The 17,462-nt window shown below is 42.6% G+C and overlaps 1 long non-coding RNA gene across 1 annotated transcript; it reads left to right on the top strand.

Annotated features, from left to right (window-relative positions):
- The first annotated feature begins 582 nt into the window (after positions 1-582).
- Positions 583-13,487, top strand: LOC109301772. The gene is made up of 3 exons (XR_002098619.1): positions 583-759; positions 9,490-9,668; positions 12,174-13,487. It is a non-coding gene; the product is annotated as an uncharacterized LOC109301772 (long non-coding RNA).
- Positions 13,488-17,462: the final 3,975 nt, after the last annotated feature.

Raw genomic sequence — 17,462 nt, 5'->3', positions numbered from 1 at the left:
CAGCTTACAGGGCCAGGGACCAGGGTCACAACCCCCTGCCCCCTGCAGCAGCATCCAAGCCTCAACTGGCACCTGCAGGAGGCAGCAGCTGCTGCAGTGGAGCAAAGCACAGAGCCTGGCTCCTGCTGCCTGCTTCCTGGGACCAAGAAAGTATCACACTCACATTTCATTTTGTTTTACGTTAAGAAAAATGAGCAACCAAAAGTAACAAAACACTGCTGGGTCACCTGCCTACCCACTGTTGTTAGGCTCTTTACCATAAATAGTGTGAAACAAGTTCTTCCTTAAGAAGGGATCTGCTGGATGACAGGGCAGTCAGAATATACCTTACTGAAGCATGGGCATCAGTAAGGATGGATAACTAGAGAGGGTTCCACAGGAAAATGTAAGAGTTATAAGAGGAGAGGGAAATTGTTGTAATGGAGGAAACCAATATAGTGATAGGGCTGAGAAACTCTCATGCAAGTGAGGAAGGAAGAGGAAATAGAGGGTGGGGGCAGTTCTAGATTGGCTGCTTGGATCATGTGAGAGAAGTGAGGGTGGGAGGAAGAGAGACCCCCTTTCCCCCACCCCATTGAAAAGAGGAAGGAAACTGAGTTGATGAAAGAGGCTTGAGTAAAAGAAAAGTTGTTCCAAGTTATTGAAAGAGTAAATACTGGAAGAGAAGTAACTTTGCAAGACATGGCAATGGTAGGAGAATACAAAGATCATAAAGGAGTACCTCACCATGAAAGCCAGATTTAACAAGCAATCATTTTGGTGAGTAAGAGTGTCACTGCAGAGTGCAATATTTTTTGTGGTGTTGTTCTCACTGGGTCTTCATTTTTCCACCCTTTTCTCATTTCTCTACCAGTTGTGGTCTCACCTGCCTTTGGCAGACCCTTACTGTTTAAGTTTTTTGTTGCTGCCTCACTTATTTAATTGATTTTGGGATTCTCTGGGAGTCTTTTAATTTGAGGGGAAAATGATATTTTAGAGGATGAATAAATAAATTCACCATTAAAATTGCAATCAGTTAGAATGATTTGCCAGATGCAGCCTGAACTCTCAAATACTTTTGGTTCACCAAAAAGTACATGTTTTGGTGAATGAGCAGTTCAGCTAATTCTTCCCACAGCCATACCTGGGACACAGTTTCCATGGTATGTATCCCCGTAAAAGGGGAAAGGAGCTACTAGCTACCTCTGGGATTCAGTGGATAAGATGTTGAGTGCCTCTTAGTCTTTGGCTCTGCTTGCTCCTCTGAATACCCACATTCCCCAGTACTTCCTGTGAGTCATGAAACAGGTAAGAGCTAATTGCATTAGCCAATACAGCTGACTTTGAATTTTGGTCATTTGAGACAAGAAACTTGCTTGCTTCCTTAGATTTCACATGAACTTCATGGCTTCTTTGTCCTGAGTCAAGTCTGACACTAGCCTAGAATTCTTAAGAAGCCCAGGGGCTTTCCATGCTGGTTAAATCAGTTTTACATCAGGGAATATGGGTTTTGAGTTTTTGTTAGTCTTTGTTGTTTTTTCCCTGTGGGCATCTGGTTCAGAGAGAGACCAGTATGGCAAAGAAATGCTGTCCTCTGTGGTTATTGCCCTATAATTGTATGGGTTGGAACTTTCATCAGCCATTCTGCTGGCTTCCTCTGTCTTGCGCATTTTATAAATGGTAATTTATAGGGCACACTTGGTAAATACTATATAACTACTCAATAATTACAGGCTGCAGTGAATAATTGTGCAATTGCACTTAGTAGATCCAAAAGTAATTACCACGTGACTTTCACCATGGTTAAGACGACAGAAGTATTCATATATAATGATATGGTACTTACCATGTAATTACCCAACCGCTACATGGTAATTACTATGTAATTAAATGGTCAATGGACACCGTCTAAACAAAGAGGACTTATGTGACATTTGTGTCCTGAGGCTTAAAATATAACAGGAAAAAATTATAATTACAAGAAGTTGACTGAAATCTCATGGATGGCTTGAGCAGGGCATGGTTGAGGTAAAGGTAGAGCATTGGCCATCAGGAAATGTGAAGAAAGTTCTGCAATTGCTTGATGCCAGTTTTAGGAATGGGATGCCTAATATGTGGCTTGATGGGTGTAAAAATGGACAGAGATTCAGGGTTTACTTCTTTTTGTCTCTGTCCCTCAGTCTCCTCATCTGTAAAATCGGAGTAATGATACTGACCTCTTTGGTAAACCACTCTGAGATATGTTGATGGCAAGAACTATACAAGAGCTAGATACAGTATAAGGAAATAGGTAAATAAGTTCCCAGACCTTGTGCAGAATGTCCTGGCATATCTTATTGGTCTCATTCATACACTCCTTTCAGTTGCTAAAGAGGAATGCTGTGGAGCAGAATTCTGTGGCTTTCTCGGGGTTTAGCATGGCCTTCCCCTCCCCCATTTAGTACAATTAAGCTGGTCACTGAGTGTCCTGGGCCTTTGAAGAGGTATACAGCACTGAACTAGAAGATACAATAAGCCCTCTCTATTTCTAGTTGAATTCTTCTTATCAGTATGACACAGATCCTCTTTGTGTAAGACATCACACAAACTTCTACCACTTCTTTCAGAAGCTGCAAGCAGACTATGTAAAACATGCCCTGCAGTCCTGTGTGCACTGCTGTATTTCTGTTGACACTTTTTTTTCTCTTCTAAATGCCTTGATTTGTCCACAGCTGACTGTAGTTTCAATTAATTAGCACCTTGACATTTACAGAATAAGTGAGGCAGCTTTGCTGTTTGCAAAAGAACAGGAGGCACATCTGTCTATATAGGATCCACTTTAAGAGGGAGAACATCATTTTTTGTGGGGTTCATAGCAATCAGTTGAGGGAGGAAATGATATAATGCCAGTAGATTTTCCAAAATATAAGTATCTATTCCCTCCTAACACCCCCTTGACCCCCCAAAACACACACACACTGCCTACAAACTATTAGGAGCTGCAAGGGTTAAATCTATCAACATAGTCAAACAATTGAATTCTATGAACCTACCAGTAATAGAAAAATTGAAATGGATCATGAAAAATTAATTTTAAAAAAGGACTACAGAGTTCAAACAAATTGTATTCCATTAGCTTAGACCGACCTTTACATACTTATAAAAATTTCATTAAAACCAGACTTAATTTACTCTGTTTGGCTTTATTTAACAAGAATAAAAAGAAAATGATTGTTCCTCACTGTTCGCTATGTATTTCTCCACATTCAGCACACCCATTGAAATGGCTTTTTTGTGTGTGATTAGGTCTTTGCAGCTACACAGACAGAATAAAATTTGAACAATTAGAATTGTCAAGGCAATATACTTTGTTTTTCCTTCAAACCCTCCCTGCTAGGCCATGATGAGGTCAAGCAATTGTGCTCATTTTTTTTTTTTTAACAAGGATGTATCTTGAAGCATGATACACTGCAAAGGCATTTAGGTATCTCAGAAGTACTTGCCCCATTTAGTCAAGGAGGAAAAAACCTGAAGCCCACCATTCTTTAATTTTAGTCTTCTTTATTGAACACCCATCAGCAAAGTGTGATGCATTATAGATGGATAATTTATAGCAACTGGATCACTGTGGGAATAGCACCATTTAAAGAATAAATAAAATGCAAGAAAGCAAGCAATAGAACTTGACAGGTGAATACAGTAAAGTGTCTGTCTTATTGCAGATAACAGCTATGCTTCCTGACTCTTAAATACAGAGTCTACCATAAAATGGTAATTTTCTCAGGTTTGCTTCTGCTGCGTAATTTCTGGTGACTTATTTTGAGTTCCTGGCTCTAAAAGGGGGTGCTAATTGAAGGGGAAGGGTTGCAATTAAAATTATTTTTGTCATGCTAAAAATATAAGAGCCTCTGGTTCATTAGCATTATATAACTTGCTATTACAAGACGTGTCTTAGAACATTCCGAAGTCTAAGACAATTCTCCAGTTTGGTGTTTAATGATCTGCTCTAACCAAATGAGATGGGTAAAGAGGGAAGCCATCCACTGTTAAAACACCTCTCTTGGGAGGGGACAGTGGGAGGCCAAGTATCACTATGGCTTAAAAGCTGGTTAGAAGATGAAAGGCAAATAATAGATTTTCATCTTGGCAAAAGTTAAGGAAGGGGCCTCAATATTTCATAACAAAAAGGGTGGTTGATAGTTACAGTCCTCCCTGGCTTTGACTATCCTAAATAAGGAACTGTAGAGAGACCTAAATGAGCTAGATCAGTGGCGCCCGAACTGTCCTGGCTGCATGTTGGATGAATGGTTCAGAGTCGGTCCCAGGGTTTCCAACTATTAGTAAATGTACAGACACTTTGTAAATAACAAAGCTAAAATTGTCTGTCCTTAAATTCCATTAAAAATGTGCCGTCTGTAAAAACATAAACCAAAAAACACCTCCATAAAATCAGCTCCATAAAAACATGGAGCTGATTGCCTTCAGCTTCTTTTGCAACCACAGAGCTTCAATGTTGACACACAGAGCTCAACAGTACCACCTAGTGTCCAAGCAGGAGTGAAGCACCCTAAAGGGAACCCTTTTCATGGCTCTCTGACTCCTTCCCCAACCCCCAGCCATGTGCTGCTGCTGCTGCTGCTACTTTTGGTGCACCTCCTGTCTGTGTAACACTGCGGAGTGACAGGTAGGCAGACACGAGTCCTTCTTTGAGGGTCTGTGCCAAGACTGGGGGGGAGCTGGCAGGGGTAAGACTGGAAGGTGGGCTGGGGGGCAGCATGGTGTGGGGTGCATTCAGGGGTACCAAGATTTGGGAGTGAGTAGGAGACCTTTGGGATGGGGGCAGCATGGTATAAAACCTTTGCTACAATTGAGCAGGGTTGTCAACCAAGACAATTCTTAAATTTTACAATATGTAAAGTGTCAGTAAAATAGTTTGGTTGTCAATAAGAGGTCTGCAGCTCATGAGTTTAAAAATATTGTCTTGAATTGGCAACCCTGAGCAGTCCACAGGCTAGATTCACTGCATGAGTTTTGTCCGTTGGCCATGATGTATGCATGCCAGATTGGACCTGCCACCCCAGTCCTGGCCACAGCCCCACATGCCATTCCAGTATGGCACACTGTGACATGTCATCTTGCAGTGGGGCCTGGGAATTTGACAGTGAAATAGCAGTGGCATGGGTAATAGCCCCTGCTGCCCTGTAGGCTAGATGTCATGACTGTTCGTGCTGGATCGCACCCGCTGACCAGAAGTTGAGCATTACTGAGCTAGATGGATGGACACCTCACAGTAAACAAGATTCAAGGACTCCTGCATATTAGTGCACATCACAGGGAAACATTCAAACTGCATTTACACCTTGCAGGGTTCAAAGTTAATTATATGAAATTGAGAGGAGCCTGGGCATCATCATCATATACAGCTTCATGTGATGCCAAAGTCAGAAAAGCAAGCTGGGTAAGGTGCATAAGGAATGGTAACTGCTCCAAAGTAATGATGCAGCTGTACCTGGCCACTGTGTACATGGTTTATGCCACCTCAAAAGAATATTAAGAGCTGGAAAGAGTGCAGTGAGTAGAGACCAATGAGATCAAGGGCATGGAAAACCGCATGAAGAAATTTCTTTATCTAAAAAATGGAAAAGGGCATACAACTATATATAATAACTAGCAAATTGCCCATCATGAATGATGGGGGTGGGGGACAGGGATGGAGACCTGTGTCTGCCCCTGCCACTGTGGGTCCAGTTGTGACCTGAAGTCAGGTTGTGACCCTGCTCTCCTGGAGTGGAGGATATGCTCTAATCCTTTTGGAAGTCAAGTGAGCCCAGAGGTTTTTTTCCTGCATTCTCTTAGTTATTAAGCTGCTTATTTGTGAGAACATTTCAAAGCAACTTACTTAGGCATATTTTGCTTCATTATTTCAAGATTTTGTGACTCTTCTAGTATCTTTGGGAAGTCTATAAACATCAGAAAAGCAAAGAAATGTATTATAAATGTTGCATTAAGAACTACATTCTAGCCCCATTGCAATAATTATTTTTAAATAAGTTTTGTTTGTGTGTCATTGACTTCACTGGGATCAGGATTTGGCATTAAGTCAATGGAGAAAAAGTATTTGCTCAGTCCCCATTCTCCTCCTGAAGATAGGTATACCACAGAGCTAAAGAATGACACTATCAAGAGCAGGGGCAGCTATGAGGAATGTTAATTGTAAATGAAATTTGGGGAAACACTTACAATTCCAGGCCTTCAACTTCCATATAAAAAAATCTTGATGCTTCTTGATTTCCCTGTGGGTGTTTCAAAACTGCTCACTTCTACCTTTCCACAATCTTGCTACTTTCTTTCAGAATTCTTTCATCTTTGAGAAAGCTAATACATACGGATAAACAGTCCAATAGCTTGAATTCTTGGGAACTGACTGTGTCCATCATGCTCTGACCTTCTGAAACATTGTTGATTTAATAGCTCCCCTGTAAAACCTCTGCAGGCTTTGCCATTTGCTTGCAAGTCCTGTTAGCCTTTCTCTGCATAGCCAAGTGTGCCTGGTATAAATACAATCTCATCTGTAGAAATACAGTGATTCTAGGTCAGAAGCTTCTGCAAATGTAGCACTGGTAAGTGAGTAACTCTGTATCTGCTTCTACCACAGCATCTGCACACACTTCCTCCCATGGCACTGCTCAGTGCAGCAGGGATTCTGTTGAACCCAGCTTCCTTTCAAAGTTCAGATCTTTCTTGCTGCAAGGAATTTCCCATCTGTCTTTTGTGACAGGACTCAGGGAAGCCTTGCCAACATAAAAGAATGGGGCTGGAGATGAACCAGAAGGTTGTCAATCCTTCACTTTCTCTAGCTGTGCTTCCTCCTGTTTTGTTACATCAGCTTGCTGCACTGGGGCATTTGTATTTTGTCACTCCTGCCACCAGGAAAGACCAGTGAGGTGGTATCAAACCCATGATGGATGAGAGTAGGGGAATGACCAGCTGCAGACCTTTAAGAAGGTGTTTCATGTATGCAGTGCACACTTGCTTTCAGGAATAGACTAGGGCACTTGGTTATGATGTACAAGACCTAGTTCCCAAGTGGACTGCCTTTCTCAATTTACCTCACTCATCTCCAGTGGCTTGATCATGCAGTTGGTTCTGCAGGCTTATAGTGGAAGAATTGGTCCTCTGTGATCACTGAGGCTCAGAGCAAAGCAGGAATCAGAATGGGATTGCAGTTGAAAATGGCTGAGGAAAAATATCCAGCACTACGACAGTAAAAACTGAAATGGCCAAAGCACTGCAGAGGGAAGACTAGCCTACAGGCTTCCAAGTGCAGTCTGATTTCTGCCAATGGGGAGACCTACTCCCCAGTGGGGAGACCTCTTGTTGCCACCTACTGCACGGATTCTTATCTTACAAAATGCCTGGCGCGGCCCACTGTTCTTGGGTGCAGTGGGCAGGACAGGCTATGCCACTGTGGCAATTCCTACTTGCCTGTACCAATCAGCTTCTTTCCTGCTACTTCTGAGGCTGCTCATAAAAAGCTGCACTGAAAACTGCCCATGAAAAAGCTGTAGCGGGTACAAAGGATGGCTCATTCAAGATTTTAGGAACATAGGACCAGAAGGGATCTGCTGAGGCACTGAGTTCAGCACTGTGATCATGGGCCATCATTTACCAGATTACCTCCAATATTTCCCCATCACACGTAACTGAGACACAGTACCTGAAACACCAAGAATACCCTATAATATGCCATAAGTAAAAGTAGAAGAGAGAAGAAGAGGGCACTGCCGATATCCTGCCACTGCAGTGACGGGGCAGTAGTCGATTTAATACGTGCTCAGAAGGTTGTAGGAAAAGGGCCATGCTCTCCACTATAGAGGAAGGTAAAAAGCCCTGCAGTTGTTGCCGATCTGATCTACGGAGAAAATGCCAAACGGCGTTATGAAGGAAACTGGTCTGACCCATAGCAAAAGAGAGAGAGACTCCGGCCAATGACTTCAAAGTACTGACAGGAGCATTAATACACACCAGTCAAAAACCTGCAGCCTTAGCTATGACCAATATCCAATGCTTCAGACAGTAAATCTCCCTTCTCCTTTGTCCCTGTAAAGCTAGTAACGTTCATAGGAGGAGGGAGAGGGGGAATCTTTCTTGGCCCTTGCAGATAATAGAAAACCTGAAGAATGAGATTACCAGAAACCTACCGTACTACAAGAAAGTTACTTCCTTCCCCCACCATAGGGTTTTTTAATACATAATTTCACATATTACACCCACCGTTTGTTGAGCCAGAACTCCCTCTCCCATCATGCTGTCCATCTGATAAATGTACCCAGCTCAATCTTAAAGTGATTCGGGTGATTTGCCCACAGTCCATGATTTAGAAAACCCTTCCATAGCCACTGGTGAAAGGTGGCAATTGCTTTTTAATCCCCTTCGCAACTTCCTTAGCCACAGTTAGTTTAGATGCAGCTTCTGGGTTTGAAGGCCCACAGAAGATGACGGATCCTGAAGGGATGACACCGAGCAAGAGTGTGTCAGTTTCTCTGTAAATCTGAACTACAAAGGGTTTCTTGAACTTGCATCCTGAAGGTGCTCCTGTTCAAAGTCAGTCCCGTCCTTATGGACCTGTGTAACAGGTGATGACCGTCTGTCATTCTGGTTTCATCTCGCATTGTTTGTTGTGTTCTGCATAGAGTTATAACCAGCTAAGCTTTATCCATCCTTCCTTCCAAGACATTGTGCTGCTCATCCCAAGACTGGCTGCACTGAAGACCAAGAGCTGGGTGAAGCATGTTTGCCTGCAACACCCTTTTCCCATAGAGTGTGAGGAGGCAGCTTCAATATTTCCAATAAATAATTCCATCCTTTTCCCTGAACAACTGGCTTGAGCAACACAGACCCGTTATGGTCCTCATTTCTATGCAGTATAGAAGCAGAGGCAGTCCTCTGAACTGGTAGTGTTAAATAACCTCCTACATGCCTTTTTTCCGTTCTAGAAAGGATCAAACTGTAGAATTGAGAACCAGTAGGTCAGATGCCACTGGGCTGAGTGGTAGTCTTTCAGTTTGATGGATCATTTTCTAGGCCTTCTGCTGCAAAGCAAGGTGGAAAAAAATATCTGTTGTCTTTCATGAGTGAACAAGTCAAAGGAGGCTAAAATGGTAAACCTATAACGAATTGGTTGACACGCCTGTAAAATGCCTGAGTTCTCTTCTTTTGTAAGTTTTTATAAAGTTACTCCTGCTAATCCAAATTGATATGTGCACAAAATGACACTCTAATAAGGCAAAAGAATTAGTCTGATGTTAAATAGCCTGTTTGGAATAATGATTTATATTTAGAGGCTGCTTCTCCCTGGTTGTTAAATGTCTATTTAAATACATGAATTAACACATCTGCCAACAATGCTTAGAAGAAGAATAAAACTTGATTCTACAGGAGAAGATAAAACATGCAGCATAAAACTAAGCTACTTATTGAAGGTTCTGGGACAGCTTCTCTTTATTCCCTGTCTTATTCTCTGCTCCCTAGGCAGCAGTGCCCATAGCAACACCGACTGGTACAAGGAAGACTGCAACAATACTGCAGGCTTCTACCACGAGAGAGGCAATTGAATCAACAGTTTACGCTGGCTCAGCAGTGCAGTCTGTTGTCACTTCTCTCCAAACAGGGCTAAACAGTGCTACTGCCAAGCATCCAATCAGGATGAGGTGAGAGATCCTTTATCCATCAGGGTAGCTGAATGAAAACTACACCTTGCCTGGGTGAATGCAGATCTACAAACCTTTCGTTTTATTAGCAACTTTTCCTGTGTAATCGAATTCCCGTGGGCTGGGGTTGAATGAAGAAAAGCTCATGTTTTAATTTTTACTGTCAGGAGTAATGGTAAGTGTAGGAGGAGGAATATTAATTATACCCAGCAGGCATTCTTCAAACTTAGAAACAGCATAAGGAAGGAGCCCAAATGGTTTAAACAGCACAGGAACCATTTGCATAGGAGTCTCATGCTAGAAAACGTGTGGACTGTTTTAAATTAACAAGGAGAATCATTCACCCTCTTGTCCTCCTGTCCCCAGCTGTGACCAGGGGCACCATCCAGGATATGCATACAAAATCCTGCACTCTAGATTTCCCAAGACAATTAAAAAATGAAAGCCCTCAGATTTATTTCAACTATTCTAAATTTTCCTTGTTGCAAAACAATAAGGACTATATTCTGTTACTCCTGTTCCTGACATATGCCTTTTACACCAGCCCAAAGCATACACAAAAGAGAACCATCTGATTTTACACTCCACCCTAGCTCTAATATAAGTGACAATGCAAGGCACAGGATGGGAGAGAATCAGGCACCGACTGTCTGACACATTTGAGCCTGTTACCAGCATACTAAGGGGAGGATTCTTTTAATTACACTTTCCTTTATTGTAGAACAGGGAGGTGGGGCTTCCTAACCCTTCAGACATGCTCTCAGAGAGCTGCAAACCTGCTGCTACCCATTTTAAGAAACTCTCTGAAGAAAAGCTACTATCAATCTTGTACCCTGTGCTTCGGATTAATTCTTTTCTTGCTGTCAGCAGTCCTTCTGGTGGGTCACAGATTATACCATCCATGCTTTTTAAAATAAAAAATAAAAAAGAGGAAGACATATTATAAAGTTCTGATTATAAGTCAACTCTGCTTTTACACGTTCAATTTTAGGAAACACTGCTTTTTCCCTAAAATATTACAATAATCAACATTCAGTATTTCTGTAAGGGTTATGGTTGGCTGTAAGTTGGCTGCAATTTTTATGGTTATTTCCAAGGGGGGAAAAGGTCAACTTATAATCAGGACAATGTGGTGTGTCAGGTTCTTCTTCTGAGTGACGTTGGAAAAATTATTATACCTCTGTATACCTGTCTTCTTTTTCCAGTCTTGTCTATCCTGACTGTAAGCTGTTTGGAGCAAGGACTGTCTCTTACTATCTGTTTGTAATGCACCTACCACAATGGAGCTCTGATCTAATTTGGGATCTCTAGATACCAAAACAACAATGATCATTGTAAAAACGCATTTTGTTTCATATAGACTTCATGATTGTGTTTGAAATACTAACTGGTAAACAAGAACACGCCCATCTTAATCTCAGATACTGAGACTAAATAGACCCCCAAGTGGGCTCTTTTCACCATTCTGGTGCTGGCTGTATTTTTTTTACAATAGGAGGCAATTTTGCATGTACTTCTACCAGATGTTAAGTAGTTAGTTTGTTTTTCCAGGTTGACATCTGGCTCCCATATTGAACTTTGAGACTTACTAAATATCAATCTAAAAACATTATCCTGTATTAGCTAGGGTACATAGCGATCCTTCCCATGCCAAAGAATTAGACAGTGATTCCTCCTTCCACACTTAAGATTGATTTTAGTCTCACGGCCTGCTCTTGCACTGCTCTGAGAATAGCTTTTCTGCTACATTAACAGGAAATGAGGTTATCCCAGTGTTGCCAGATGCACTTGTCATTCTTTTGTCTCCTAATCTATTTCTGGGGTAGTAATGCAGTGTTAGAGTGGTATTGTAACCATAATGCGCCAGGAATTATGAGAGGGGCAAAAATTTCTTTGGGTGATATTTTATTTTTTTATTTTTTATTGGATCAATTGCATAGTTGGGATAGAGTTAGACAGGATTTTGAATGCCAGACATTCTTCTTCAGGCATGGAGTAAGCAGTAAGGAGTTAGGAGTAGTAAGCAGCAGATAGTAATAAAGAACAGGCAGCTGGAAATAAAAATGTCCATTCCATGATGATTTTTAAGCTTTGGAAATTTGTTAATGTCCCCAGTTGGGACAAAATACCCTAAACCTTAAATTGTACTGGAACTGAAATCTTGCAGTGTGTCATTCTGGAAATGCAAACCTGAAAGGCACTGGGGTTCCAGGCTGCAGGGTGGTCTGCATTGCTGGCTGGCCTGGACCCACAGTCTTGGCAACATGGAATCCCACTGCCTGTATTCCTCTGGAAGATTGAAACAGATGTCTTAGTAAAACCCTGTAAATATAGGGACCAATCATCATTTTCTGGAAAATCAAAGAATGTCAAAGAATTGCTAACTGTCTCTAGTAAAGAATGTAAAGTACTACTCTGGAGGGAGGGTGCAGCAGTCCTGCGTCATAAAGTTCTGCAGCTTGATTCCATTTGAATAACCATTCTCTTTGTCCCATCTCTCTGCAGTGCTGGATTACAATCACTGCATATATTCAAAGTTATTGTACAGTCTAAAGGAAAAGAGAAGGGAACAACTTACCAGTCAAAACCCTCCACTTTTGGGTCATTGGAAAGGGCACTAAACACAGTACAGCATGAATAAGAGCACAGATTAAGAATCTATCTCCTAATGTGAACAAGTCTGTAGAGAAAACTGCTTTTTTACAAGTGCCACTGTATGATCTCTTCAAAGTAAAACTTATAGTTATTCACCTCATGCCAGCTGGCAAAAAATATATATATTTTCCAAAAGAGAAACAAGTCATTTGTATGCTGACACAGGTGTAGAAGCTCATACCCCTAAGAAGAAAAACCTTTGAAGCCAAGGTCAGAAATGGGAATCTTATGGCAGATAACAAACGTGGTTGTAGTGTTATTTGGATTTCACAAAATACTGGAAACCTATTGTTTGTTTGAAATCTACCTTTAAATGGCTATTGATTCCCTCCACTCAAGGTTTCAAACACCTCCCTAACAAAAGCATTCAACGTAGCAGTACAAAGAACTGCAGGTTGTAATTTGTCATGAGGACTGCATCCCTCAATGAAAACTTCCTGCATGTCTATTGGAAGATTAGCCTATCGAATCCAATGCAGTTTTGAAAGGTAAGCATTTAAACATGACTAATACCAATAGAATTTATTACTCACAGGCTGGAGAATAGAATAGAATAATGTATCTATTGTAAATGGAGCACCAACTGCAGCACATTCAGAAAAACATCATTTGGAATCTGACTGCTGGATTGTGAGCTTTCCAAATGTAAAGCTAACAGAAAAAAGGAAGTCACTCTGGGGCGGTATGTGATTTTTAGGTTACAGTGACTACCAGAGGGCTAGTTCAGAAAGGATAAATGGCTGATTTCCCACTGTTCTCCAATGCTAATCTTGCAACCTTGGTTTACTACTGTGACCTTGCTATAACTCTCCTGTTTCAAAGTGGCCATGAAGCTTTTATTTTATCTGGGTACTTAGATGGTGCTTGTCACCAGGGTATCTGAGTACTTCAAAGTCATTAATGGAATTTTATCCTCATAGCACCCTAGCAAGACAGGGAAATGTCCTCCTCACTTTACAGATGAAACACAGAGAGGTAAGAAAAATTAAATAACTTGCCCGCTGTCACACAGATTATTTGTGGCTGAACCAGGACTCAGTCAGAGTCCCCTCCACTGAAACCCCTTTTCCCCTAGGTTCTGCTATAGTAGGCAACCACTGATCCTTCAGATCTTGGTGTACATGTAGAAGGTCTAGTCAGGTGCCTGATGAATCCATTTGTGGCTGATGAGCCTAATATGAGAGCAGTACAGCTTGTTACTAGGGCTGTGTGAAACTTCAGTCCCTGATTTGATTCAGCCTGATTTGGTGGCCAAATCTCTGAATCCAGATCAAATCAGAGGACCTTTTAATCTCTCTGAATCAAATTGGAACACCCCAAACTGATTCGGAGAGATTCAGAAAGATTCGGACATAGACACAGCTTTAAATGTTTTTTCTACATGCTTCTAGGTAGCAGGGGCTTGTAAATGCTGGGGTGCATGGAACATGCCACAGGAGCTTGGGGGGGTCCCAAGCATGCTTGGCAGCAGACCCAGAAATGGACCAGAAACACCTCTTTGGCTCAGCAACTGCTGCCTTCTGGGTCTCGGGGAGGCACCCGGGGTCCACCCACAGCTGATCACTGAGCCGGGGGGGCTCCCCCACATGCTCCTCAGTGGACCCGGAAGTGGACCAGAAGTACTTCTGGCCCATTTCTGGGTTTGCCGCCAAGCACGTGGAGACCCCCTCCACCCTGCGCTCCTGTGGGATGCTTCATGTGCCCCAGTATCGCAAAGATCATGAGCTGCGCCTGGTACCTCGAGGTACGTAGAAAAAAACATCTAAAGCTTTGTCTGTGGCCAAATCTCTAACTCTCCAAATCAGCACTGAATCTTCAGATTCGGATTCAATCGAATCGAATCGAATCAGGGACAGTGATTTGAATCAACGAATCGAATCACTGTCCCTGATTTGGGCCGAATCTGAATTGAATAGGGCCTACTGTGCACACCCCTACTTGTTACAAGTTTCACAGGGCGTCTATACAAGTGCTGTAGGGTGGAGGTGGGCACTTTAATTAGAATGGCTCTAATTAAAGTGCCCTCAGTGTCACGTGTTCAGCATCCCTGTGTTTCAAAATGGTTGCGGGGGCACTTTAACTCAAGCTCATTCAATGAACTTTAGTTAAAGTGCCCCCACTGCCATTTTGAAACAGGGATGTTGAATACACATGACACGGAGGCTGCTATAGCACACTAATTATCACACTCCAGCAGATTCAGTTGATCATGTCTGCTCCAACACATGCTAATTAGCACGCGTCAGAGCAGAGGTCCGTCAGGTGTATAGATACCCAATGATCCAGATGTTGTCTGAGTTAGAGTCCCAGTTTTACAGCAAGGTGCTTTTTTCTTTCTCACTTTGCTTCCATCCTCTGGATCAAAGCCACTTCTTGTTGAGCTGCACCTAGTGCCAGATACTCCCTCCAGATAGAAAGCTGGGAGCAGCGTGTAGAATTCTATTCTACGTTGATGCTGAATGACTTCATATAATTTTTGTAGATCTTGTAATACCACCGTAGAGCACTACCTCACTTTCTAGAGCTGTCTTGAATCTCACTGTACAAAATATTCTTGGGGATATGGTCTTTTCCCATTCTCCTGACACGGTCAATCCACCACAACCTCATCTTCTTTATAGTGGTTTCTTAGTTTCATAGTTTCATAGTTTCTAGGGTCGGAAGGGACCTGAGCAGATCATCTAGTCCGACCCCCTGCCATGGCAGGAAGAGCACTGGGGTCAAATGACCCCAGTAAGGTGGTCATCCAACCTCCTCTTAAAAACCCCCAGGGTGGGAGCCTGCACCACCTCACTTGGAACCTGGTTCCAGACTCTAGCCGCCCTGACCGTGAAGTAGCGCCTCCTGATGTCCAACTTAAACCTTCCCTCCGCCAGCTTGTGACCATTGTTCCTGGTCACTCCTTGCGGCGCTCGGGGGAACAGGGACTCCCCCAGCGCCTGCTGATCCCCCCTAACCAGTTTATAACAGGCCACAAGATCCCCCCTCAGCCTTCTCTTTTGAAGGCTGAACAGGTTCAGGTCCCGCAACCTTTCCTCATAGGACCTACCCTGCTGTCCCTTGATCATACGAGTGGCCCTCCTCTGGACCCTCTCCATGCTGTCCACATCCCTCTTAAAGTGCGGCGCCCAGAACTGGACGCAGTACTCCAACTGCGGCCTGACCAGTGCCGCATAGAGGGGGAGGATCACCTCCTTGGACCTGCTCAAGATGCATTCTAAGTGTGTCGATCCTGTATGTTCCAGTACTTCAGTGTTTAGTATTGTCTTCCCACTTTATTTTCAGGCTATTACATAGACATCTCCTGTGGAACCTGTTCAGTCTCTTGATATGCCTAGAATATATAACATAGGTAACTAAATTGATTGTTTCCTCCTCTCCTCCAGGAATGTTTCTCCCTCTCCAGGAGGGTTTCTCATAAATGATACTGGTGTCATCAGACACAGTGACCCTTGGAGATCCTGAGCAACGTGGAAAGCTGGTATAGCAAAAAGCCAGTACTTCTGTCTTCAGCTTTCCTTTGTCCACATCTGGCACTTGGTTTGGAACATTAGAATGTACAGCACGCACCCCTAGCAAATTCAGACAGTAATTTACAATTCAACAAGGTACCTTTTCAAACAGTGACCATTTTGTAGACCTCTTCATAATAAATGCCAATGAGGCCATAAACCTAACATCTCTTCAGGCTACTCTGGAAATACACATGATAGTCTCAAGACAAGAAACATAAAATACTGACTGTTTATGCAGTGCAGGCTGGTGGAGGTATGGTCTGATGTTCCAAGGTGCCAAGTACCTGCATCTCCCAAACCTTCAGTTCAGATCTATCCAGGAAAGGCAAAAGATTGGTTTCTTGGTCCTGAAGATAATATTGATAGGAATTTTATTATATGACTCCTGTTGGTCTTGATAGCTGGGGCTGCCACAGTCATTACAATCCCGTCAGGTCTATGGACTATGAGGGATTTATGTGTGAGACTGAAATAGGAGTAATTTTGAATTACTGAGCAAATAAAATGCCTTTTTTTCCTTAAATATGAGTGTATGTGCTTGATCAGCAGCTACAGTCTATTGTGTCAGCTCTTTGAAGGATAAACATTCCATTAAAGGAACTACACATGGCAGTTTATGCACAAGCTCTTGGAAGGCCTGCCTTTCAGAACAGAGGTGTAAATGCTGTCAATGAAGAAGTGTCTGGCACCTAGAGGAGGTGCCTACATATTTAGCCTTCCCCAGCTGATTAAAAGAAAGGAGGAGTTTAGCTAATGGAGCTGGTTTAAAAACTCCCTCCCCTGCATTTTTTATTTTTGTTTGTTCTTAAAAAACTACATACATTTTGATTAATCTGAACTAGCTTTGTTATTTAGCCCTCTATTGTTCAAGCTTCCATCCATTTTTAAGTGCTGCATGACAGTATCTATGCACATCCAGGCTTTAGAAACCCTAGAGCTCTGCAGGATTTGAAAGGAGCCAAAGCCAGATCCATCCCATAAAGTGTGGGAAGAAATCCTATATGGCAAGGACTCTGTTTAAGGATCCAATGTACCATTGAACCCTTCCATAATGCAAGGACAAAACTGACCCATAAAGCTGGATCTGGTTTCACAAAGGTGACATTCAGTCTTGCTTGGTTAAAAGCCTGAAGACCTGAACATGGTGTCTAAGAATAGAGGTGTGACTAGAGAAAGGGAAAGCATGTAGACAACATCAGTCCTGATACCAGTGGTGAAGCTGCGGAGAGCAGCAGCAGAGCTGAACAAGGTCTGGTGAGGAATCCCCATTTACCTAACACACTGGGTGGAAGTTGCTTTAGCTGGGTAAGGTGCTAGTGCCCTGGGACTGAACCAGACAGATACAGAGGTGGTGGGGAGGCAGCAAATGGTGTGGAAGTGGTGACACAGCATCAGTGCAACTAGAAGTGGTGCCAAAACTCAGGGCTGGACCAAGCCAGCATTTTCCCCATAGCTTCAAAGTCAATAAATTCCTACTCTATCTCCTCAGGGTCACCAGGGGGCCCTATTACCTTTAACTACTGCTGAACCAAATAATGTAAAAAAAAAAACCCAGATGTCACTCACAGAAAAACAACATAAAATGTGGGGTGTGTTTTTTTTTTTTTTTTTTCCTCCTGGGGTT

Source organism: Gavialis gangeticus, unplaced genomic scaffold (genome assembly GCF_001723915.1).
Source record: "Gavialis gangeticus isolate Ggan-Ray unplaced genomic scaffold, GavGan_comp1, whole genome shotgun sequence".
NCBI classification, from domain to species: domain Eukaryota; kingdom Metazoa; phylum Chordata; order Crocodylia; family Gavialidae; genus Gavialis; species Gavialis gangeticus.
The sequence above is the reverse complement of the archived record's forward strand: the minus strand, read 5'-3'. Positions and strand labels throughout refer to the sequence as shown.